This window comes from Aythya ferina, assembly GCF_964211825.1.
Source record: "Aythya ferina genome assembly, chromosome: W".
NCBI classification, from domain to species: Eukaryota; Metazoa; Chordata; class Aves; order Anseriformes; family Anatidae; genus Aythya; species Aythya ferina.
In genome coordinates, this window is record NC_140313.1 from 19131437 (window position 1) to 19158274 (window position 26838).

At 47.0% G+C, this 26838-nt stretch overlaps 1 long non-coding RNA gene across 1 annotated transcript in view; it reads left to right on the plus strand.

Moving 5' to 3' along the window:
• LOC311426441 overlaps positions 1–26838 on the plus strand; it is a 290718-nt gene that overhangs the window by 57095 nt on the left and 206785 nt on the right. The gene's annotated exons all lie outside the window — the stretch shown is intronic.

The following is a 26838-nucleotide window of genomic DNA, read 5'->3' on the forward strand; positions in this document are numbered from 1 at the left end:
CTCGTTTCTCTGACCCCGTTACAGGGTCTGCCACAGGGGTTGGAATACCCTCTGCAGGGTCAACTTGCACTGCTACTGCTCGTTTCTCTGACCTTGTTACAGGGTCTGCCACAGAGGTTGGAATACCCTCTGCAGGGTCAACTTGCACTGCTACAGCTCGTTTCTCTGACCCCGTTACAGGGTCTGCCACAGGGGTTGGAATACCCTCTGCAGGGTCAACTTGCACTGCTACAGCTCTTTTCTCTGACCCAGCCACAGGAGCTGGAGCGGCTGCAGGAGCTGGAGCAGCTGCAGGAACCGGAGCTGGAGCAGCTGCAGGAACTGGAGTTTGAGCAGTTGCAGGAGCTGGGACTGGAGTAGTGGCAGGAGCTGGAACTGGAGCGGCTGCAGGAACTGGAGCTGGAGCAGTTGCAGGAGCTGGAACTGAAGTGGCTGCAGGAGCTGGGACTGGAGCAACTGCAGGAGCTGGGACTGGAGCAGCTGCAGGATCTGGGACTGGAGCGGCTGCAGGAACCGGAGCTGGAGCAGTTGCAGGAGCTGGGACCGGAGTGGCTACAGAGTCCACCGTAGGGGTCACAGTGGCCGTTGGATCTGTCACAGGGTTTGGAGTGGCCGCAGGGTCTGTCACTAAGTTGATAGCAGTATCCATGGCAGCTCGATAGGCATGAGCCAGGCCCCAGCATGTTACAATGATTTGTGTTACTTTGGAACTGCCAGAATCATGACACCTTTTTTTCAAGCATTCTGCCAGTTTTTGAGGATTTTGCCATTGTTCAGGGGTGAATTTCCAAAACACTGGGGGTGCCAACTGCTCTAGATGCCTGCCCATATCCTCCCATACTCCCTGCCACCCACAACTATACTGCCTCCAGGCAGATCTCTGGATGAGCTTCCTAAGTAGTTGTTTAACTTTAAGCAGAACCTGAAGTGCATTCAGGAGGCAGAACAACAAGACTATGCTGGTCTGAGTATCCCAAGGATATTCAATATCTTGGAGAGCTATTGTAGCAAGCTCGGAGGGTAAGAGGGTGGTGAAGGAGGAAGGCATAGTGATCCAGGAGGATACAGGGGTGGTGAAGGAGAAAGGGAGAGTAATCAAGTAAGAAAAAATATCTTCCCCTTTCCCCTCCACAGATTGACTCCCTAATGGAAAAAAATAATAGGTATAATTGCTAATAGTTTCCAAGATACAGTTTCCAAAATAAAGAGTCGACGATGTTACTGAGTACAAATACCAAGTTAGAGTCATGACCAGATATCTCATCGTCTCATAAACCATTGCTACATCACTCAGTACCATAATGATCTGAAACCAGGGCCCGGAGAGGATAAACAACATGACAGAGAGCACATACGGAAAATAATGTACTATAATACTCAATTTGGAAAACAGCAGAGTTGAGATTAAAGCAATCAGCATTATGACAAGTGACTATTAAGCAGGTCTAATACTTACACCAATTTTAGTTTAACACACTCTGTTCAGATCTGCCGTTATCTCAACCTTTCAAGCCCCACGTTGGGCGCCAAAAAGGCTGTCGTGGTTTAACCCGGCTGGCAGCTAAATACCATGCAGCCGTTCGCTGCCAAAACACAGCCGAAAGCCAAAACACAGCATTCCACCAGCTACTAGGAAGAAAATTCATTCTGTTCTAACTGAAACCAGGACATTGAGAAAGAGTTTCAAGCATGGTGGCAAGTAGTCAACTTTATACTTACCATAAGTAATGCCACCGTTTACAGTGTATATCAAATCATTGCATTAGGACTCAATCATAATGGAACTATACTTTATCCTAAGGAGCATGAGGTATGGGCCCATCAAAAGGGAGGAAAGTGGCAAACAATTGATTTCAATGCATGTATAGTGCGTGAACAAAAAGGCTTCATCTGTGAAAGTAACATGCTGGAAACCCAAGACATTTGTCTTGACACTGAACAAAATTTTTGCCACTTTGAGATACATCCTAATGAAACCCTTGAAACTGTACTTGTATATATCGGGAAAGGTTGTGTTTGCATGAGAACCCATTGTGATTCCATAGTCATAGATAATACAATTGTAGATACCAGTAATCACTTGTCCTGGTTTCAGTTAGAACAGAATTAATTTTCTTCCTAGTAGCTGGTGGAATGCTGTGTTTTGGCTTAGGATGAGAAGAGTGCTGATAACACCCCGATGTTTTAATTGTTGCAGAGCAGTGCTTATACCAAGCCAAGGACATCTCAGCCTTTTGCTCTGTCCTGCCAACAGGCAGGCTGGGGGTGCAGTAAGAGCTGGGAGGGGACAGACCCAGCACAGGTGACCCAAACTAGCCAAAGGGGTATTCCATACCATCTGACGTCATGCTAAACAATATATAGGGGTGGCTAGCTGGGGGGAGGGGGCCGGACTGCTCGGGGTTAGGCTGGGCATCGGTCAGCGGGTGGTGAGCAATTGCATTGTGCATCACTTGTTTGTACACATTATTAGTAGTAGTACTATTCATTATTTTTATTTTCCTTTGTTTTCTGTCCTAACAAACTGTCTTTATCTCAACCCACAGGCTTCATTTTCCTGATTCTCTCCTCCATTCCACTTTGGGGGGGAGGGTGAGCAAACAGCTGTGTGGTGCTTAGCTGCCAGATGGGTTAAAACACAACAGTCCTTTTGGCACTGAACGTGGGGCATGAAGGATTGAGATAACGACAGATCTGACCAGAGCGTGTTAAAACAAAATTCTTATAAGTGTTAGATCAGTTTAATAGTTGCTCATCACAATACTGATTTTTTTGATCTCAGGTCTGCTGTGCCTGTTTTGCAAATTGAGTTATATAGCACATTACTTACTGTATGCGTTCCCTGTCGTGCTGCTTATCCTTTCTGGGGGCTGGTTTAAGGTTATTATTTTACTGTACTGTATAACTCTGGCTTATGATATGATAAAATTACTGTCATGAAAGTAATCTTGTATTTGTACTCAACATTGCCGTCAACTCCATACTTTGGAAACCATATCTCAGAAACTATTAACAATTACACCTTTTACCTTTTTTCTTCAGGGAGCCAATCTATGGAAGGGACTGGGGGAGATGTTTTTTTCCCACTCATTCACCCTCCCTTTCTCCTTTACCCCCTTCTTCTCCTCCAGGCGAGTTACAATAGCTTTTCAAGACTTTGAATATCCTTGGGATGTTCAGACCAGCATGTTCTTATTGTTATTACTCATGAATATACTTTAGATTTTGTTTAAGGTTAAACAACTACTTAGGAATGCCATCCAGAGATCTGTCCTGAGGCGGGATAGTTGTGAGTGGCAGGGAGTGTGGAAGGATATGGGCAGGCATCTAGAGCAGTGGGCACCTCCAGTGCCTTGGAAATTCACCCCTGAAAAAACACAAAATCCTAAAAAACTGGTAGAATGCTTGAAAAAGGTGTGTCATCACCCTAGCAATTCCAGAGATACACAAATCACTGCAGTGTGCTGGGGCTTGCCCTATGCTTACTGAGCTGCAGTCAATACCACTATAACCCAAGTGACAGACCCTGCAGCCACTCCAAGTCCTGTGACAGGCCCAACGGCCACTCCAACCCATCCCATCCCTGAGCAGCATCCCGGAAGCCCATCCTATCCCTGAGCAGCAGTCCCACCCGCACTGGCCAGCCACTCCATATTAATTGCTCAGCATGACTTTATATGGTATGGAATCACCTTCACAGCTACCATTACGCAACAAGTATGAGGCTCTAGAACTTGACAGTCAAGCAAATGACGATGTAGATGAAAGCCCATCCCAGTTGGAAGGGGTGCCTAAGGCAAGGCAACCTAGCCCCCTTCTATCAAGAAAGAAAGAAGGGTTATCGTCATAGGGGACTCCCTTCTGAAAGGGACAGAGGGCCCGATTTGCCGTCTGGACCCAACTCACAGGGAAATCTGCTGCTTCCCTGGGGCTCAGGTAAGAGACATTGCCAGGAAAGTCACTCGCCTGGTATGGCCCACCGACTACTACCCGCTACTGTTTTTTCAGGCTGGTAATGACGAGGTAGCAACGAGAAGTTCGAGAACAATCAAAAGGGACTTTAGGGCTTTGGGGCGACTGGTTAAAGGATCAGGGGCACGGGCTGTGTTTGCCTCTGTCTTTCTGATAGGAGGGATCAATGTTGACAAGCAGACTCGTCTTATTAACATGTGTCTTCAAGGCTGGTGCAACCAGAAGAACTTTGGGTTTCTTGATTATGGGAAGGTCTATGCAACACCAGGCCTGCTGGAACCAAATGGGATGTGCCTCTCTCACAGGGGGGAAAAGGATTTTTGCTTAGGAGTTGGCAGGGCTGATAGATGTGGCTTTAAACTAGAGTTGAAGGGGGAAAGGGATAAAACTCTAAAGCCGGTGATAAGCTAAGAGATGGCATGCCAGAATCAGAGGGACTGTGTGCTGGTGGGGTCTTTTGGTCTGCTCCACAAGGTGCTGTGTACAATGAGGCACATTTGAAGTGCTTCTACACCAACACACACAGTATGAGAAATGAACTGGATGAGCTAGAAATATTGGCCCAGTCCCAGAGCTACAATATCATTGGCATAAGTGAAACCTGGTGGGATGAGTCCTGTGACTGGTATGTCACAACAGATGGTTACAGGCTCCTCAGTAGGGATAGGCAGGGCAGGTGAAGCGGTGGGGTGGTGCTGTATGTAAAGGAGGGGCTGGACTGTGTGGAGACTGCAGTTGGCAATGGCAAAGTTGAGAGTATTTGGGTAAGGATTAAGGGACAAACAAATGAAGGGGATGTCATCATGGGAGTCTATTACAGACCACCCAGCCAGGATGATGACACCGATTAATTATTCTTTGAGGAACTAAGCGATACCTAAAGATCAGCTGCCTTTGTCCTTATGGGGAACTTCAACTTGCCAGACGTTAACTGGGAATATCACACAGCCGACATAAGCAGGTCCAGGAGGTTCCTAAAGCACCTCGATAATAACTTCTTAGTACAGGTGCTAAGGGATCCAACTAAGAAAGGTGCCCTCCTAGATCTGTTGCTGGAGAACAGAGAGGGTCTTGTGGGGGATGTGTCAATTGGCGACCGTCTTGGTCATGGTGACCATGAAGCAGTTGAGTTCAAAAGTTTTGGTGACAGGAAGAAAACTGCCACCACAACTTCAGCCCTGGATATGGGGAGAGCAGACTTCAGGCTGCTCAGGGAACTAGTTAGCAAGATCCCCTGGGAAACTGCTTTTGAAGGCATTGGTGTCCATCAGTGCTGGTTAGTCTTTAAGCACTGCCTCCTAAAAGCACAGGATCAGGCAATTCCAAAATATTGGAAGTCAGGCAGGCGGGGCAGACAGCTGGCTTGGCTGACCACGGGTCTTCTGGAGCTTGGGCATAAAAAGAAAGTGTATGGCTGCTGGAAGCAGGGTCAGGCAACATGGAAGGACTACAGGGACACTGTTTGCCTTTGCAGGGAGAAAATTTGTGTGGCCAAAGCCCAATTAGAGTTGAAGCTTGCCGGGTCTGTGGGAGACAATGAAAAGGTTTTTTTTAAATATGTGAATAGAAAAAGGAGGACCAGAGAAAACATAGGTCCACTACTTGAAGGGGAAGGTCACCTCACGAACAAGGACATGGGCAAAGCAGAGACAATTAAATGCATTAAAGGCATTAAAGCCTTCTTTGCCTCTATCTTCAATGGCAATGATAGGCTTTGGGACCCCAACATTGGTGTGATAGCACTGGCGTTCCAGCTACAAGTGCAGAGCACAGCACTGTATGGGCTGCTGCAGGGAAAGTTAACATTCCAGCCAGACCCAGTACACCTTCTCATATCCCCTCCTGATGTACACCTTCAGGGCCTCCCGCAGGAGGGCCTCCAGTGACTGTTAACTCCATCCTCCCACCTTCTGGAGCTTTTCCTGTGTATCTGGCCAGGCTTTAATCACAAAATGAACTTTCAAGAGGCCTTGGGATACCAGGTCCTCAGGATTCATCCCCAAGTACGTTCTCATTCTGACCTCAAGTCTCTCGTATGATTTCTGTGTTGTGGGTTATTATTATCCCAGTTGGATAAGCAGATATTTCTGCTCTACCAGAATTACTCCCAGTCCGAGGGAAGTTAGTTCTTTCCCATTCTTGCATAGCTGCCTGCCGATTCATTCCCCTCTTAAACATTCTTCTCCAGTGAATAACATACTCAAGACTGACATCCCCCATTTATTCAGCACTGGGCATCCATCCATTTATTCAGCACTGGGCAGCACGGGGGGTAGTCCCACCACACACGGGAGTCTCCCCAACCCCCTCAAGGCAATACAGTAAAGCTTGTCTTACCTTGGTCCATGCACAGAATTACCGTATCCAGGTCATCAGCAATTATGCCTGTGCCTGTGCTGTGCCTGTGTTATGCCTCCCTTTTCCCCAGTGCTTCACAGAGCCTGTCTTTAGTTTAACAGTCTCAGTTCCTTGTCAGCCATCCTGACAGGACCACTGAAATCAGTGGGGTGCACCTTCCTATCTGTGGTGGCAACAACTCTTTGGTAAGTGACAAGATCCCAGACAAGCCCCCAAATTGTGAGAAATATCTCAATATTTTTTTCAGACAGGGTCTTCTGTGAAGCTATTTTTGTTTTTACTGATTTCATATTCCTTTTCCTGTTTTCTTAGCTATCCTCCTTATTTTGGGACAGTGGGACCTTCCCCTTAGCTTCTTAACATACTCCCCACTGCTATGCAACTGTCATGCCTGCACAATCACTTTTGAATATGCAAGGTTAGTGGAATTTTCCACTGCAAAAACACAACTTTGTTTCTCACACTCCTGTACTCAGCTCTGGTGAGGTCGCACCTTGAGTACTGTATTCAGATTTGAGCCCCTCACTACAAGAAAGACACCGAGGCCCCGGAGCATGTCCAGAGAAGGGCTACGAAGCTGGTGAAGGGCCTGGAACACAAGTCCTATGAGGAGCGGCTGAGGGAACTGGGCTTGTTTAGTCTGGAGAAAAGGAGGCTCAGGGGAGACCTTATTGCTCTCTCTAGCTAACTGAAAGGAAGTTGTGGGGAGCTGGGGGTCAGCCTCTTCTCACAGATAACTGGTCATATGACAAGAGGGAATGGCCTCAAGTTGCGCCAGAGGAAGTTCAGGTTGGATATGAGGGAAAATTTATTCTCAGAAAGAGTAGTCAGGCATTGGAAGAGGTTGCCCAGGGAGGTGGTGGAGTCATCATCCCCGGGGGTGTTCAAGTGTAGATGCGGTACTTAGGGACATGGTTTAGTGGGCAATATTGGTGGTAGGGGGACGGTTGGACCAGATGATCTCAGAGGTCTTTTCCAACCTTAATGATTTTATGATTCTCTGTTCCCTCCCCACTTCTTGACCACCCCCAGCCTACTGGCTTGGGCGGGGGATGGGCAGAGTTGGAGAGAGAGCCTTGATGCTAAGGCTGCATTGCTCAGCAATAGACAAAACATTGGTGCGATACCAATGTTGTTCTAGCTACAAGTACAGAGCACAACACTATATGTATGGGCTGTTGCAGGGAAAGTTACCTCCATCCCAGACAGACTCAGTATAACAGTGTAAGATCATAATTTAACATAGAGATGCTACAAGTTTTGTCATTTTCTAGATTTGTTTCTAGATTGTTCTTTAAATTTTGTGATTTTTCAACAGAGATGGCCATTAGACATTCTGCATTTGGATGCCCTACTCTGGTGACATTGTATTGTAATTCTGATTTGCACCACTTGATGTCAGTGATATATTATAGAATCATAGAATATCCCGAGTTGGAAGGGACCCATAAGGATCATTAAGTCCAACGCCTGGCACCGCACAGGTCTACCCAAAAGTTTAGACCATGTGACAAAGTGCACAGTCCAATCGCTTCTTAAATTCAGACAGGCTTGGTGCAGTGTCTACTTGTTGAGGGATTTTTGAAACAGCAAAGATCCCATGGCTTGCTGCAGCTGAGCAAACCAAGCTACCAGGACGACTATGAGGAGTTCCCATGACAGTGTTCCCACATCGCCCAATTGAGGAATTTAGAGAAATATTGTTGCCAGCAGCTGGCTTCAAGGGCAAGGTCTACGTGACTGCTAATCACAAGGGGGTTGTTTTCTTGCAGGTGGGGTTGTTTTCGTGCAGTTGTTTGTCTGAGTGCTTTTGACCAATAATCTTGTGTGAGACACTATCCGCCCCTGTTAAGTTCACTATAAAAGTCAGGCTATTTGGGGTAATAAATGGAGCATGATCTGACCATACTGGTGTCTGTCGTGCTTTCGGCCATTCTTCCTGCAACATATGGCGCCCGAACAGGATGAGACCGGGACACGCTGAGAGACCTGAGAGACCCTGAGAGACGCTGAGAGACGCTGAGAGACCTGACAGATGCTGAGAGACGCTGAGAGACTTCAGAGACACGGAGAACTGTCGCCGATGGAAGGAAGACATGGACACTCAATATGAGTGGTCAGTAAACTTCAATTTATTGGATAGCTCAGTCAACTTTTATACAATCTACTCATAATTAGCTCATACATATTGCAAAGACTAAGCTCATGATTGGATAGCATACTTCCTTATCTTACTCGGCTAGTTCCTCATTCTTTAGACCACAGTCCCTCCTTAGGTACTTTCCCAACCACACAAGGGCATCATGTCCTTGTTCCTGATTGGCTCATACCAGCTGTGTGCGATGCTTATCTAACTCATGACCCCCTAGTTGCTCCATGTTCACATGACCTATTTCAGATAACCATTCCTCCACAGAGAACCCTGAGAGACGCTTCAGAGACACAGACAGCCCTGAGAGACACGGAGAGACCTGAGAGACGCTTCAGAGACACGGACAGCCCTGAGAGACACGGAGAGACCTGACAGAAGCCGAAACACCTGAGAGACGCTGAGAAACTCCAAGCACCGACCTGGACACAGATGATCGCGGTGAGACACGGGAACAAAGGAATCGCGGTAAAACGCGGAGATTAATTGATTGATAAAGAGATCGCGGTGTGACGCGAAGATTGATTGACTGATACGGATCGCGTTGAGACGCGGGAACAAAGGAGTCGCGGTGGGACGCGGAAAAGTAACGTAATCGCGGTGAGATGCGGGACATCCGGGATCGAGTTGCTACGGGAGACCAGAGGCGTCAGTGAACAACGGCAGACGACCGCCACCGTGTGGCGAGTTGGCACATAGCAGAAGGGCGGAGATAACGACCCTGAAGCCCGTCTGACGTAACCATTGAGGAAGCGGCTGTGCAGCTTCTCTCTAGCATTCTCTCTACGAGAGGTGTATCTTGCAATGTAAAAAAGATCAAATCCTTGGTACACTGGGTCCAGAAGGAGGGTTTTCTAAAGGAAATCCTTCTAATTTTTAGCCCAAATGAGTGGCAGCTCGTAGGAGATCATTTACGGGATACAACCATCACAAGTGGAAAGTTCAATAAAGATTTATGTACGACCTGGCTTGCAGTGCTTACAGCGCTGTGCGGTATAAAAACCGAATGGCAGCTGGCTATGGCAGCGGCACAAGCTTTCTCAGTACTGTCTGGGACTGACAGACTGCCGAATATGAAACGTGAGACCTCAGGAATGCGGCTGACACGATCTTTATCATTCCTGCACCCACCCCGGTTCGGGGTATGACCCCTCCAATAAATCAATCAGTGGCAGAAATAACTGAGGGACTATCTGAGCAGAGTGCTAATGGGGAGTGGGGGCTGCCCTCCCCACCCCCCGCACCGGAAAATCTTGATAAAGCTGTGCTGCCAGCATCTGTGCCGCTGCCAGGCAGCAATAAATCCACTCAGGATGCTTCGCCAATGAGAGGTGCAGCAGCAGCTTGCGAAAATCGACCTTCACTGGAGGAGCTGATGGGTACACTGCAAAGAAAACAAGACCTGATTAACAGACTGGAGACTCAGCTAGCAAAACAGAAACAGCTGAGGACTGAGGAACTCAAAATTGTTCAAGAGGAAGCTGCCAAGATCAAAGAGTGGGTAACATTTAAGCTGAGAGAGCTTGAGCTAGAAAACTACCACCTGAAAAACTGTAATCAGAGGCTGACGGAAAAAATTAAAGCCCTTCAGGATACATTGCAAGGTATGACCAGCATTTCTTCCTTTAAATATCTTTGGAGCTATAATTCTCTGAAGTCCAGAGCAACACAGACTTCTTTACCTCAGAAGATAGAACAGAAATCTATGCTTCTTGCACCTGGTTTCAGGCATCTATGTCAAACAAGACCTACCAAACATGTCTTCTCTACAAGCATCGTCCTTGCCAATGACACCTTCACTGAGGATGGAGAGGACAAATCTCTGCTTTCTCAGAACACACTGAAGCTCATGCCTGACCCATCAAGCTGGAATCTCTCCGCAGAGAAAGACATATTTTCAACCATAAGCTCTGAACACAGCCTAGGGTGCTCTGATCCTGTGTCTCTGGACCCTCCAGCTGAGCCCACAAAAATCCTTGAGGCTTTGACTTTCCGGTCTTTACTAGAGGGAAACCATTGCACTGTGAGCACCTTGCAACAAGTGTCTTTGGACGGAGCCGGCTCCTCTGATGATCTGAGTGCCATGTTCCGTTCCCATGACCTGGATTCCATTTCCTCAGGAGAAATAATGAGCATGCTTGAGGGCACCCTCCCAACTGCTGGGCCACCCCAGCCATGTCAGCATCAGCTGTTACAGCAGGTTCCATCTGTCCAAGGAGGGACAGGTGCTCTGATGTCATACATGATGCCATCATAAAGGGGCATAGGCATGCTACATCCTTGGCCTGCCCTATTATTATCGACCCTGTGCAAGGCACCGGGTTGTGGCAGCCACATGACTGCAAGCTTCTACAACAAGCTCGAAAAATGGTTTTGGACTATGGATTACAATCCCAGGCGGCTCGACAGATAATTCAATGGATTTTCCAGGCAAAACCAATGTGTCCACTTGACTGTCGAAACTTGGCGTGCTTATTGTTAACTCCTTCCCCATTGTTATTTTTTGAAAGGGAATGGTTGCAGTTACCACAGGGGGAAGCAGGTCAACTGCTGGGGGACCCTCTGTATGGGATTACTGCAGAGATGTTAAAGGGAACGGGTACTTACCTCAATACCCAGATTCAGTTGCAGTTCCCTGCGATTATTCACCAAACAGCTGCGCAGCTTGCACTGAGGGTTCTTCTTAGTCTCCCAGGGGAAAAGAAAGTACCTCCATTCACATCTGTAGAACAGGCCCCTGGGGAACCATATGCTAAATTTATTGATCAGTCCAGGCAACTAGATGTGGTGGCACAGAACTGTCAAAGATTTGCTTTTATGGTACCCTCCATTAACAAACAGGCCCTGGCAAAGCACTATGAATGGCTAGTGCTTCCGCAGGGGATGAGGAAGTCTCCTACATTATGTCAATTATATGTGGCCTGGGCACTACAACCAATTCGGACAGCGTGGTGTGACATAATTATTTACCATTATATGGATAACATTCGGTTTGGTAGGCCAGAATGCTTCCAGGATTCATATTTAAAGTTTATTTGGGATACTTTGGAAGCAAAAGGGTTGAAGATAGCCCTAGAGAAGGTTCAACAGAAACAGCCATGGTTATACTTGGGATGGCAAATATCAGACTCTACTATTCGTCCCCAGATAGGTGATATAACTATGGTGTTACTTAAATTGATAAATGTACAAATGTTCCTGGATAATATTCAGTGGGGTTGCCACATTGTATGGATTCCTAATGAGAACTTAGCTATATTACTTCCTTTATTGCGGTGCAGGAGTGCAGAGCTGCAGATTACACTAACAAATAACCACCAGCAGGCGCTTTCACAAATAGCTTCTAAGGTTGCAGCTGGCACTGCTTGCAGACGTATAGCAGACGTTGCACTCTCTTTCCTAATTAGCAATCATGTGTCTCATCCATTTGCGGTGATTGGTCAGTGGAAAAAAGAAAAGGGGGAGAGTAAGGGGAGACAAAGACAGAAATGGTATCAGGAGGATGCCACTGACACTAACAGCACGGGTAATAGGAGTAGTATAAGTGACACAGGTGATGGCAAGGGTGGAATGATAGGGCAGCATTTTCGAGTTCTGGAATGGATTTTCCTACAGATTCAGCCAAAAACGAGTGTTCCATATTCTCCCACGGGCCAAGTGATGGTTGAATGATCACACCAGGTTTTAACGGAACACTTAGTGAGATTAAAAGAGATCGAGAACATCGATGAGCAATTGTCCGAGGCATTGGTTGTCTTGAATCACTTATGTTTGACTAGTAACCGAGAAGACCGTCCTGCGAGTATTCATTTTCAAACAATAAATATAGCAGCACCAAATGTGTTACCACAAATAAGAATGAATTACCGAGATGCTGCTACAGGAACTTGGAAAGGGCCATACGGGTACAGAAATACAAATAACATCTGTGATTACAATGACACTGTTAGGCAGGGTGTAGGGGCTTATGGCATGGAGACAAGGGGTAACAACAATAGCATTTGGAACAATCGTACAGCAATGGCCTTACCTCACAGAATCACACAGAATCACAGAATTTTCTAGGTTGGAAGAGACCTCGAGGTCATCGAGTCCAACCTCTGACCTAACGCTAACAGCCCTCCACTAAACCATATCCCTAAGCTCTACATCTAAACGTCTTTTGAAGACTTCCAGGGATGGTGACTCCTGATGTTTTTCTGATTTGCGGGGATAGGGCCTGGCAAGGTATCCCTGCAAATGCTATCGGAGGTCCATGTTACTTAGGTAAACTTACTATATGTGCTCCTAGCTTGTCGCAGTTGCATGAGATCACTAGACATAAATGGGCATTGCTCGCACCAGATTGCAATGATAATGTTGAATTGCTTGATGTTGCAGCTAGAGCGGCATTGGCAATTTTAGTGCCAGGAGTGGCATCTGCGGCCGCACTTAACAACTTAGAAACATTGGTATGCTGGGCTGAGAAGCAAGCCCATGCCACGACAGAGATACTTGAGGAGATGTTACCAGATCAAAATAGTCTGCGATATGCGCTCTTACAGGGTTGAGCTGCTACTGACTTCTTGCTCTTGGCTCAAGGGCATGGGTGTGAGGACTTTGAGGGAATATGCTGTTTAAACCCTTTTGATCATAATGAGTCAATTCACAAATCCATTACCTTCCTGAAAGAGCACATGAGAAAGATTCTATATGATATCAATCCTTTCTATCAATGGCTCACTGATTTGTTTGAAACGATGCATAGAAGGTTACTGGGATTAGTCAAAGAGGGATTAAGGATTCTGTTTGTTGTGGTGTTAATCATCATTGCGTGTTGTATTGTAATAACTGTGGTTAAAGGGTTACTTGCAAAACTGTTACATCGGGCTTGGTTTGCTCAAAAAGAAAAAGGGGGAATTGTGGAGGGATTTTTGAAACAGCAAGGAGGCCATGACTTGCTGCAGCTGAGCAAACCAAGCTACCAGGACGACTATGAGAAATTCCCATGACAGTGTTCCCACATCGCCCAATTGAGGAATTTAGAGAAATATTGTTGCCAGCAGCTGGCTACACCGACCTGGACACAGATGATCGCGGTGAGACGCGGGAACAAAGGAATCGCGGTAAGACGCGGAGATTAATTGATTGATAAAGAGATCGCGGTGTGAGATGCTACAAGCCCGTTCTCATTCCATCACATCTCTGTGCTTGTCCATTTCTATCAAAATTCATTCATTATTATCTGTGTGGCTGTTACAGTGGTACCATTAATAAGGCAGTGACATATAGCAATCATGGTAGTGATGACATAGAGTATTATATAATAATTAACATAAAGCAATTCAACTCATGGGCTATTCTCACCCAGTATTAGATCCCCTTGAGGTACACACCGGACACCCCATTCTTTTGCATTACCAAGCAAGTGCATCCAGGTCCCTCAGCAAAAGCAATCCCACAAATGGGTTTGCCTTTTCCTGAGGCAGGAGTAGCCCAGACTGTCTTCCCCAGCATGTTCCCTACATGCACTAGAGGAACTTTATCCCCTTCTACAGTACGTAACAGGTTTGATTGGGCAGGTCCAGCTCAGTTGGCAGATCCCCTAATATTGACTAACCAGGTGGCCTTTGCCAAATCTGTATCCCAATTTTTGAATGTCGCAGCCTTCAGTGTGGTCTTTAACAATCCATTGTATCGCTCAACTCTCCCTGAGGCTGGTGCATGATAGGGGATGTGATATACCGAATCATTTTCGTGCTCTTTGGCCAAGTGTCCATGAGATTCTTTTGGAAATGAGTCCCATTGTCTGACTCTATTCTTTCTGGGGTGCCATGTCGCCATAGGACTTGCTTTTGAAGGACCAGTGTAGTGTTCCAGGCAATGGCATGGGGCATAGGATAGCTTTCCAGCCACCCGGTGGTTGCTTCCACCATCATAAGTATGTGGCGCTTGCCTTTGTGGGTTTGAGGGAGTGTGATGTAATCAATCTGCCAGGCCTCCCCATATTTATATTTCAGCCATCATCCTCCATACCAAAGAGGCTTTAACCGCTTGGCTTGCTTGATTGCAGCACGTTTCACAATCATGATTTACCTGTGCAATAGTGTCCATGGTCAGGTCCACCCTTCGATCACGAGCCCATCTGTATGCTGCATCTCTGCCTTGATGGCCCGAGGTGTCATGGGCATATCGAGCTACAAATAATTCACCTTTATGCTGCCAGTCCAGGTCCACCTGAGCCACTTCAATCTTAGCCTGATCCACCTGCTGGTTGTTTCAATGATCTTCAGTGGCCCCATTCTTGGTCACATGAGCATCTCCATAGTGTACTTTTACTACCAGGTTCTCTACCTGGGCAGCAATATCTTGCCCCAGTGCAGCATCCCAGATGGGTTTGCCTCTGTGCTGCCAGTTGCTCTGCTTCCATTGCTGTAATCGCCCCCACAGGGCATTTGCTACCATCCATGAATCAGTGTAGAGATAGAGAACTGGCCACTCTTCTCATTCAGCAATATCTAAAGCCAGCTGAATGGCTTTCACTTCTGCAAACTGACTCGATTCACCTTCTCCCTCAGCAGCTTCTGCAACTTGTCGTGTAGGACTCCATACAGAAGCCTTCCATCTCTGATGCTTCCCCACAATAGGACAGGACCCATCAGTGAACAGGGCATATTGCTTCTCATTTTCTGGTAGCTTGTTGTGCAGTGGGGCTTCTTCAGCAAGGACCACCTCCTCCTCTGGTGATATCCCAAAATATTTGCCTTCTGGCCAGTCCATAATCACTTCCAAGATTCCTGGGTGTCGTAGTTCCACTTGAGAGGGCAGCCAAGCTCCACCACAGCTGCTCTCTCACTCCCCCTCCTCAAAGAGGAATGGGGAGAAAATATGATGAAAAGGGCTCAAAGGTTGAGATAAGGACAGGGTGATCACGCAGTAATTATTGTGACGGGCAAAACAGACTCTGCATAGGGAGACAGTAAGATTTATTGCTTATTACTAACAAGCTAGAGAAGTGAGAAACAAAGGAATGAAACCAAAAGCACCTTCCCCCCCCATCCACCCTCTTCCACCTTCTCCCCCCCGAGCGGCGCAGGGGAACGGGAGAATGGGGGTTATGGTCAGTCTACAGCGCTTCTTCTCCGTTGCTCCTTCTCGGTCACCCTCGTCCCCTGTGCTGTGGGGTCCCTCCCACGGGATGCAGTCCTTGATGAACTGATCCGATGTGGGCTTCCCACAGGCAGCAGCTCCTCCAGAACTGCTCCAGATATGGGTCTGTACCATGGGGTCCATCCCTCAGGAGAAAACTGCTCCAACCTGGCTCCCCCACGGGCAGCAGTTCCTGCCAGGTCACCTGCTCCTGCGTGGTCTCCTCTCCATGGGCTACAGGTCCGGCCCGGAATCTGCTCCGGCAGGGGTCTTCCAAAGGTGGCAGCCTCCGTCGGTGCAGGGCCACCTGCTCCACCGTGGTCTCCTCCACAGGCTGCAGTGTGGAACCCTGCTCCACCATGGTACTCCATTGGGGACAGCCTGCTTCACCATGGTCCTCACCACAGGCCGTAGGGGACTTCTGCTCTGGCGCCTGGAGCACCTCTCCCCCTCCTTCTTCACTGACCTTGGCGCCTGCAAGGCTGTTCCTCACTCCTCTCACTCTCCCAGCTGCTGTGTGGCGCAGCGTTTTTTTTTTCCCTGTCTTAAATATGCTCTCACAGAGGTGCAAACAACATCGCTTCTTGGCTCGGCTCTGGTCAGCAGTGGGGCCCTTCCCAAACATGGGGCAGCTTCTAGATCCTTCTCACAGAAACCACCCCTATGGCCCCCTGCTACCAAAACCTTGCCACATAAACTCACTACACTGGGCGACTGGAGTTTCCTATTCGAGCCCGCTGAGTAATCAGTGCAACCCACTTACTCCACGTAGCATCAGTTGCATGATGTGTAAAGGGGGACCCTTCCTTTGAACATCCAGCCCAGTACCAGCAGTCGGGGTGCCAGGAGGAGCTGCGCTTCACTACTGACCAACTCCGAAGCAGATCAAACTCCCTCATACATTGTCAATATCTCTTTTTCGTTTGGACTGTAGCAGGCCTCAGATCCTCTGTACCCTTGACTCCAAAACCCGAAGGGTAGAACTCGAGTTTCCCTAGGCTCTTTCTGCCAGAGGCTCCAGGTGGGGCCATTCTCCCTGGCTGCGCTGTAGAGCACATTCTTTACATATTGTCCTGCTTGGACTGGCCCAAGGGCTACTGCATGAACCATCTCCCATTTAATATGTTCAAAGGCTTGTCATTGCTCAGGGCCCCATTTGAAATCATTGTTCTTACCTGATAGAGCGGACTTACAATCATACTGTAATTTGGAATGTGCATTCTCCAAAACCCCACGACACCTAGGAAAGTTTGCATTTCTTTTTTGTTATTTGGTGGAGACATAGCTGTTATTTTGTTGATCACATCCATTGGTATTTGACGACGTCCATCTTGCCATTATATTCCTAAAAACTGGATCTCTCGTGCAGGTCCTTTGACTTTATTTTGTTTTATGGCAAAACCGGCCTTCAGAAGGATTTGGACTGTTTTCTTCCCTTTCTCAAAAACATCAGCTGCTGTGTCACCCACCTCATACGATGATGTCATTAATGTACTGCAGGTGTTCAGGAGCTTCCCCCTGTGAAATATGTTCATTTGATTCGTGTCAATATGGAACAGCGCTAGGGCCTCATAATGAAATGTGACCTTCTGTCTTACATACCCTTGTATAAATAACCACAAGTCCAAGAGAAACAGAGTGGTTAGTGTATATAGCTCTTGCATCTTGCAAAAGAATGGTCTAGCAGTTCATGTCGATAGAGGGTTTGAAGGGTAAACCTTGAGACTCGGGTCTGGGAGATAAGAGAATAGGGGGGAGTTTTTTGAGATAACTGCTGACTATTGCACGAGACACAACTTTCTGACATCTGGCCCAGAGACTACTAAATAAGGAGAGGGGGGAAGCTGAAGAACAACCAAAGGACAAAGCCTGGGAGGAAGACTACGAGCCTCTACGAGCGACCCCCAGAGGGCCCACCAGAGACTGATACGCATGCATCCGTGGGATGGTTCGGGTCTCGGGAAACTAATTATAATAACCCTGCCTTTTCCAAAAGTGGTGATGAATATGTATTAGCCTAGGAGCATAAAAACCAGCCGCCTGATATAATTGGTGTGCGTCTTAGTGGAGCAGAGACTCCCGGCGCACCCAGCACTGTTTGCTTACCTCTATTCGTTTAATGAATTGTAAACTTTGATTGTAACCCTATTTGGGACTCAGTCATTTATTACACCCCTGTTCCAGCGCAGACTGGATCAGTCCATGGCAAATGGTAGGGCTGTGTTTCCCCCCCAGGACAGCCAATTCCAGGTGTATTGGACACCCCTCCAAGAAAAAGCAAACTGTAGCCTGCACTCTCCTGCTAGAGAGATGGAGAAAAATGCATTAGTGATACTGACTGTGGTGTACCACTTGGCTGCTTTTGACTCCAGTTTGTACTGGAGTTCTAGCATGCCTGGCACTGTATCACTCAGTGGTGGCGTGACTTCGTTCAGGCCACGATAGTCCACTGTTAGCCTCCACTCGCCGTTAGAATTTCGCACTGGCCACAGGGGACTACTGAAAGGTGAATGAGTCTTGCTGATCACTCCTTGGCTCTCCAGTTGACGAATTAGCTTATGGATGGGAATTGGGGGAGTCTTGCCACCAGTGCACAGTTGTGCACAGTTGTAGTAGCGATTGGCACCTACTGTTCTTTGACCCTCAGCAACCCCACAACAGAAGGGTCCTCCGAGATACCAGGCAAGGTAGACAACTGTTTAATGTCCTCTGTCTCTAAGGCAGCTATGCCAAAAGCCCACCAGAACCCTTTTGCGTCCTTGAAATATCCTCTCCTGAGGCAGTCTATGCCAAGGATGCATGGAGTATCTGGGCCAGTCATAATACAGTGCTTTTGCCACTCATTCCCAGTTAAACTCACTTCAGCCTCCAATACAATTAACTGCTGGGATCCCCCCGTCACCCCATAAATACAGACAGGTTCTGGCACCAGTGTCTACTAAAGCCTTATACTTTTGTGCGCCTGACGTGCCAGGCCATCGAATCCACGTGGTCCAATAAACTCGATTGTCCCTTTCCTCCCCCTGGCTGGAGGCTGGGCCCCTCTAATCCTGGTCAGAATCTTCATTTCTGCATCTGGAGGACTGCCTGCAGGAAGTTGGAGCAGCAAGCTTCTCAAAGAACCCCTTTTTCCTGATTGTTTTTCCTTGCAACTCACATACCCGTGCCTCTAGGGTCAAGGTAGATTTTCCATCCCATTTTCCTATGTCCTTTCCATGGTCACGTAGGTAAAAACACAGGGTACCACGGGGTGTGTACCCACTGTATCGTCTTCCTTGCACGGATGGACGCTTACGCCTGATAGGTGAGACACTGGTTTGTACAGGTGGGGAGGAAAATAAATTCTCTTTAAGTTGGTAGAACTCTTCAGAAAGTTTCTCCACAGCTGAGACACAGGCCTGTAGGGAAGAGGAGAGACTTTCTTCGTACTGCTGGAGTTGTTTAGTCAATTCATCCACTGTGGGTTCCTCATGTTCTTTCCAGGCCGATATTGCCAATGAGCTGGCATATGATGATGGTGCACTCCATACAAACTTCCGCCACATGGGTCGTGTACACTTGACTTCATCTGGATCTGTGGATATTTGTTTCGTTGTCTAGGTCCCTATAAATCACCTTCCGTACAGCTAATTCCCTCAGGTACTGGATTCCCTTCTCCATAGTGGTCCACTTGCCTGGTAGACATACAAGTTCTTCCTTGAAGGGATACCTTGAAGATGCACTGTGCTCTCAGCCTTACAACAAATCTAGTTTAAATATTGTAATTTAAAATGACTCAGTGACACCAGTACTCCATATGTTGATATTGGTGCTGTAGCTGAACTGGTGTTTAACAATAATAATTTGTTTTAGTGAAGCAAAATGAGTGAGATGTTACGTACCAGTTTCAATACTTTAGCACTTCTCAAATACTGAAGCAGCAGCTTCCCTTAAACTGCTAACTTAGCAATTAACATGAGCCAAACCCATCATGAAAATTTAAAAAATCATTCTAAATTCTTACTAAAATCATAGAATCATTAAGGTTGGAAAAGGCCTCCAAGATCATCTGGTCCAACCGTCCCCCTACCACCAAAATTACCCATTAAACCATATGTCCCTAAGTACCACATCTACACTTTCCTTAAACGCTCCCAAGGGACGGTGACTCCACCACCTCCCTGGGCAACCCGTTTCAATGCCTAACCACTCTTTCTAAGAAGAAATTTCTCCTACTTTCCAACCTGTACTTGTAGAAGCCCTTCCTGTTGTCCTTGACATCCCTGGCCAGATTCAATTCCATTTGGACTTTAGCTGTTCTAACTTCATTCCTGGGTGCTCGGACAATGTCTCTGTATTCCTCCCAGGTTACCCGCCCTTGCTTCCACTCTCTGCATGCCTCCCTTTTGTGTTTGAGTTTTGCCAGGAGCCCCTTGTTCATCCATACAGGCCTCCCGGCATTTTTTCCTGACTTCCTCTTTATTGAGATGCACAGCTTGGAAGAGGTGACCCTTGAATATTAACTATTTTTCTTGAGCCCCTCTTCCCTCCAGGGCCTTATCCCACAGGACTCTTCCAAGCACCTCTTTGAAGAGGCCACAGTCTGCTCTCCTGAAGTCCAGGGCTGTGAGCTTGCTTTTTACCCTGCTCCCTCCCCTCAGGATCCTGAACTACACCATCTCAAGGTCACTGCAGCCAAGGTTGCCCTTGACCTTTGTATTCCAAACAAGACCCTCCTTGGTGGTGAGAATGAGGTCCAGCAGAGCCCCGCTCCTTGATGGTTGCTCTATCACTTGGAGGAGGAAGTTATCATCAACACATTCCAGGAACCTCCTGGATTGCTTATGCCCTGCTGCGTTGTCCCTCTAACAGATATCGGGGTTGTTGAAGTCCCCCGTGAGGACCAGGGCCTGTGAATGTGAAGCTGCTTCTATTTGTCTGTGGAGGGCCTCATCCGCTTGCTCTTCCTGGTCAGGTGGTCTATAGCAGACACCCACTACAATGTCACCCTTACCTGTCCTCTCTTTTAATCTTTACCCATAAACTCTCACTTGGCTCATCATCCATCCCCAGGCAGAGCTCTGTGCACTCCAGCTGGTCATTGGCATAGAGGGCGACACCCCCTCCTCCTCTCAACAGCCTGTCCTTCCTAAAGCGCCTGCATCCTTATATTGCAATACTCCAGTCATGGAAGCCATTCCACCAAATCTCCACGATCCCAATAAGATCGCAGCCCTGCAACCATACACATGTCTCTAACTCATCTTGTTTATTCCCCATACTGCATGCGTTAGTGTCCAGACACTTTGGAGGGGCACCCCAGCATGTTGGGTTCCTAGAAAGCATTTGGGGGATTTTGCTATAATGTTGCCTGGTAGGCATTACCTTGTTAACCTGCAAGCGCTGGAGGTGACCCTGCTTAATTCCCATTTAATTGATTTTGTGATCCCTCCCTGTCACATCACCCAATGCCCTTTTCTCAGCAACCCTGTCAGTCACTCTTTCAGTGTATTGCTTGTTACCCTCTCCTTCCCCCGTCACTCCTAGTTTAAAGCCCTCCTTATGAGGTCAGCGATCCTATTGGCAAAAATAGATGCCCTGCATCCATATGGCAAATAGGATGCCCCGCTTAGAGAGGTGCAATCCATCTATCCAAAGCAGATGATTGTCAGACAGGGTCCCATGGTCTTAGAACCCAGAACCCTGTCACTGACACCAGCTCCACAGCCAATTATTGACCTGTCTTATCAGTGCTCCTCTTCTCACATCTTTTCCACTCACCATCAGGATTGAGGAGACCACCACCTAGGCCCCCATGCCCTTGACTACTTCCCCCAGAGTTCTGTAGTCCCTTTTGATACTGTCCAGGTTTCCCCTTGCAGTATCATTTGCACCCACGTGGAGTAAGAGCAGGGGGCAGTAGTCAGAGGGCCGGACCAGCTTCGGCAGTGACTCCACAACATCCCAGATCCAAGCCCATGGCAGGTAGCAAACTTCCCTAGTCAGTAAATCAGGCTGACACTTTCTCCTCTTCACTACCATCTGAATAGGAGAAAGGGGACTCGGCTGTCTATATTTGTTTTATGTGAATCCTATATGTAGGTGCTGTTGAAGGCAGTGCCTTGTCTGTGGCAATCTGTGTGACTGGCTGTGTCTGTGTTCTGTGCGTGTCTGTGTGTCTCTGGGATACGTGCTCAGCTTTGCTACTGGTTGAACCTACAAACACAGAAGCGGCAGCCATGTCCCTCAGCTCGGGTAGAGATCCTGGGTTCCCAGGCTGGGCAGAATGGAGTCTTGGACTGGAAGAGGAAGCCACACTCTTAACATCCATTAATATTAAGGGATCACCATATTACTTTGAATGAAATCCAGGAAATTAAAAATCCTTAAGCCAGTCAGGCTCCAAATCTCACAGTTGAGATGCCAGTTTCCAGATGTGTTCTCTTATTACCACTACTTCCCTATTTATACAAGTTATATAATTATTATGAGAAATCCTGTCACACTTAAGGTCACAATAAGTTTCCCTTGAGAAAAATAGAAATAGGAACTATACACCTTTTATTTCCTCTATTTCTTTACAGCAAGGTTCTTATGAAAATGCTCACCAACATTGTGGGACCTGGTCCTTACAGTTCACACACACACAAAATCTAATTGCTGCCTTACTAAATAGATGATGAATCCACTAAGCGTGATTTAATAGCAGAAAACTGATGTCTTTTTTTCTGAAACTTAATTCAATGATGACAACTGATGGCATTTCTTAGAATTTTCAGAGCTGCATCCCTAAAAACCTCCTACTTAAATGCTGTGTTGTATTTGTTCATTAGTCCACTCTGCTGAAACCCAATAGCAACAGTAATAATCATAATATCAACCACATCCATCTGCGCTTGCCCTGTATTACTGATCATTATCCTTGATCATTTACTGGAGATCTAATAATTGCTGAGGTTTTAGTGGTACAAATAAATAAATATGCACCAATACCAGATAGCAAAAGAAACAAACAAAAAACAAACCAAGCCAAAAAAAAAACAACAAACCACCCAAACAAACCAACCAACCAACACAACCAGCCTCACCCTTCTAAACTGTGCCATCATATACATGAAAGTAGCAAAATTCAACCTTTGCTTATCACAAATATTAGCAGACCAAATATCTAAAGAGTGAATTTCTTTCCCTGTTGAAAAAAAAAAAAAAAAAGAGCTTACTATCAAAAGCAACAAAAAACCACACACCACCACTGATGGACTACAAATTCTATCCTTGAAAATCTGGCTTACAGTCAGAAAGTCCTCAAAAAGCATCTTTGGATAGTCATACCTAAGGATTAAATGTCAATTATTTTTGCTTAGACTAGAATCATGAAGGTTTATAATCCATAATATTTTCTTCCTCGGTAACATTACGCTTTTTATCAACTACAATAAGACTCCAGTATAGAGTTTTATGAATGCCTAGGCTAAATCTTTATCACAAAAGCTAGATTTAACACTTAAAAATATATATAATCACCTTCAAGGATGAAAAAAATCTGTCCTTTATCACAAGCTTGGAACAAAGATATAGCAATAGCAATGCTGCAGGCCAATCCACAGTTAAACAAATACTTTTCATAGGTATAGAGCATACAACGCCTTCTGAAATCCATGGCAGGTGTCTAGAATCGTGAATTTAGGCTTTATATATAAAAGTTAGAGCTGCAGACAAGAGCGTACCAAATTTGAGAACACAGAATCTCGTGTTCCAGGCACAGAATAGGCATTGCTAGTTGGTCGAGGGAAGGAATTGTCCTGCTCTACTCTGCACTGGTGCGGCCTCACCTCGAGTACTGTGTGCAGTTCTGGGCACCACAGTACAAAAAGGACGTAAAACTATTCGAGAGTGTCCAGAGGAGGGCTACAAAGATGGTGAAGGGCCTAGAGGGGAAGACGTACGAGGAGCGGCTGAGGTCACTTGGCCTGTTCAGCCTGGAGAAAAGGAGGTTGCGGGGGGACCTCATCGTGGTCTACAGCTTCCTCGCGAGGGGGAGTGGAGGGGCAGGCACGAACCTATTCTCCTTAATCACCAGTGATAGGACCCGTGGGAATGGTGTCAAGCTGAGGCAAGGGAGGTTTAAGCTAGCCATCAGGAAGAGGTTCTTCACTGAGAGGGTGGTCGCACACTGGAACAGGCTCCCCAGGGAAGTAGTTGTTGCAGGAAGAATGGCCGAAAGCACGACAGACACCAGTATGGTCAGATCATGCTCCATTTATTACCCCAAATAGCCTGACTTTTATAGTGAACTTAACAGGGGCGGATAGTGTCTCACACAAGATTATTGGTCAAAAGCACTCAGACAAACAACTGCACGAAAACAACCCCACCTGCAAGAAAACAACCCCCTTGTGATTAGCAGTCACGTAGACCTTGCCCTTGAAGCCAGCTGCTGGCAACAATATTTCTCTAAATTCCTCAATTGGGCGATGTGGGAACACTGTCATGGGAACTCCTCATAGTCGTCCTGGTAGCTTGGTTTGCTCAGCTGCAGCAAGCCATGGGATCTTTGCTGTTTCAAAAATCCCTCAACAAGTAGACACTGCACCAAGCCTGTCTGAATTTAAGAAGCGATTGGACTGTGCACTTTGTCACATGGTCTAAACTTTTGGGTAGACCTGTGCGGTGCCAGGCATTGGACTTAATGATCCTTATGGGTCCCTTCCAACTCGGGATATTCTATGATTCTATAATATATCACTGACATCAAGTGGTGCAAATCAGAATTACAATACAATGTCACCAGAGTAGGGCATCCAAATGCAGAATGTCTAATGGCCATCTCTGTTGAAAAATCACAAAATTTAAAGAACAATCTAGAAACAAATCTAGAAAATGACAAAACTTGTAGCATCTCTATGTTAAATTATGATCTTACACTGTTATACTGAGTCTGTCTGGGATGGAGGTAACTTTCCCTGCAACAGCCCATACATATAGTGTTGTGCTCTGTACTTGTAGCTAGAACAACATTGGTATCGCACCAATGTTTTGTCTATTGCTGAGCAATGCAGCCTTAGCATCAAGGCTCTCTCTCCAACTCTGCCCATCCCCCGCCCAAGCCAGTAGGCTGGGGGTGGTCAAGAAGTGGGGAGGGAACAGAGAATCATAAAATCATTAAGGTTGGAAAAGACCTCTGAGATCATCTGGTCCAACCGTCCCCCTACCACCAATATTGCCCACTAAACCATGTCCCTAAGTACCGCATCTACACTTGAACACCCCCGGGGATGATGACTCCACCACCTCCCTGGGCAACTGTCCTGGTTTCAGTTAGAACAGAATTAATTTTCTTCCTAGTAGCTGGTGGAATGCTGTGTTTTGGCTTAGGATGAGAAGAGTGCTGATAACACCCCGATGTTTTAATTGTTGCAGAGCAGTGCTTATACCAAGCAAAGGACACCTCAGACTTTTGCTCTGTCCTGCCAACAGGCAGGCTGGGGGTGCAGTAAGAGCTGGGAGGGGACAGACCCAGCACAGGTGACCCGAACTAGCCAAAGGGGTATTCCATACCATCTGACGTCATGCTAAACAATATATAGGGGTGGCTAGCCGGGGGGAGAGGGCCGGACTGCTCGGGGTTAAGCTGGGCATCGGTCAGCGGGTGGTGAGCAATTGCATTGTGCATCACTTGTTTGTACATATTATTATTAGTAGTACTATTATCATCATTGTATTATTATTATTATTATTATTATTTTCCTGTCTTATTAAACTGTCTTTATCTCAACTCACGGGCTTCACTTTCCATTTCTCTCCCCCGTCCCAGAGAGGGAGGGGGGAGGGTGAGCGAACGGCTGCGTGGTGTTTAGCTGCCAGCCGGGTTAAACCACGACAGTCTTTTTGGCGCCCAACGTGGGGCACGAAAGGTTGAGATAACGGCAGATCTGACCAGAGTGTGTTAAACTAAAATTGGTATAAGTATTAGACCTGCTTAATAGTCACTTGTCATAATGCTGATTGCTTTAATCTCAACTGTGCTGCACCTGTTTTCCAAATTGAGTATTATAGCACGTTATTTTTCGTATGTGCTCTCTGTCATGTTGTTTATCCTCTCCGGGCCCTGGTTTCAGACCATTATGGTACTGTGTGTTGTATCAGTGGCTTATGAGATGATGAAATATCTGGCCATGACTCTAACCTGGTATTTGTACTCAGTAACATCTTCGATTCTATACTTTGGAAACTGTATTTTGGAAACTATTAGCAATTATATCTGTTGCCTTTTTTCATTAGGGAGTCAATCTGTGGAGGGGAAAGGGGAAGATAATTTTTCTTACTAGATCACTCTCCCTTTCTCCTTCACCACCCCTGTACCCTCCTTGATCACTCTCCCTTCCTCCTTCACCACCCTCTTATCCTCCGAGTTTATTACAATAGCTCTCCAAGATATTGAATATCCTTGGGATACTCAGACCAGCATAGTCCTGTTGTTCTGCCTCCTGAATGCACTTCAGGTTCTGCTTAAAGTTAAACAACTACTTAGGAAGCTCATCCGGAGATCTGCCCGGAGGCAGTATAGTTGTGGGTGGCAGGGAGTATGGGAGGATATGGGCAGGCATCTAGACCAGTTGGCACCCCCAGTGTTTTGGAAATTCACCCCTGAACAAGTGCAAAATCCTTAAAAACTGGCAGAATGCTTGAATAAAAGGTGTCGCGATTCGGGAAGTTCCAAAGTAACACAAATCATTGTAACATGCTGGGGCCTGGCTCATGCCTATCGAGCTGCCATGGATACTGCTATCAACTTAGTGACAGACCCTGTGGCCACTCCAAGTCCCATGACAGATCCAACGGCCACTGTGACCCCTACGGTGGACTCTGCAGCCGCTCCAGTCCCAGCTTCTGCAGATGCTCCAATCCCAGCTCCTGCAGCCACTCCAGTCCCAGTTCCTGCAGCCGCTCCAGTCCCAGTTCCTGAAGCCGCTCCAGTCCCAGTTCCTGCAGCCGCTCCAGTCCCAGCTCCTGAAGCTGCTCCAGTCCCAGCTCCTGCAGCCGCTCCAGTCCCAACTCCTGAAGCTGCTCCAGTCCCAGTTCCTGCAGCCACTCCAGTCCCAGCTCCTGAAGCGGCCCCAGTCCCAGCTCCTGCAGCCGCTCCAGCTCCAGTTCCTGCAGCCGCTCCAGCTCTGGTTCCTGCAGCTGCTCCAGTCCCAGCTCCTGCAGCTACTCCAGTTCCAGATCCTGCAGCCTCTCCAGCTCTGGTTCCT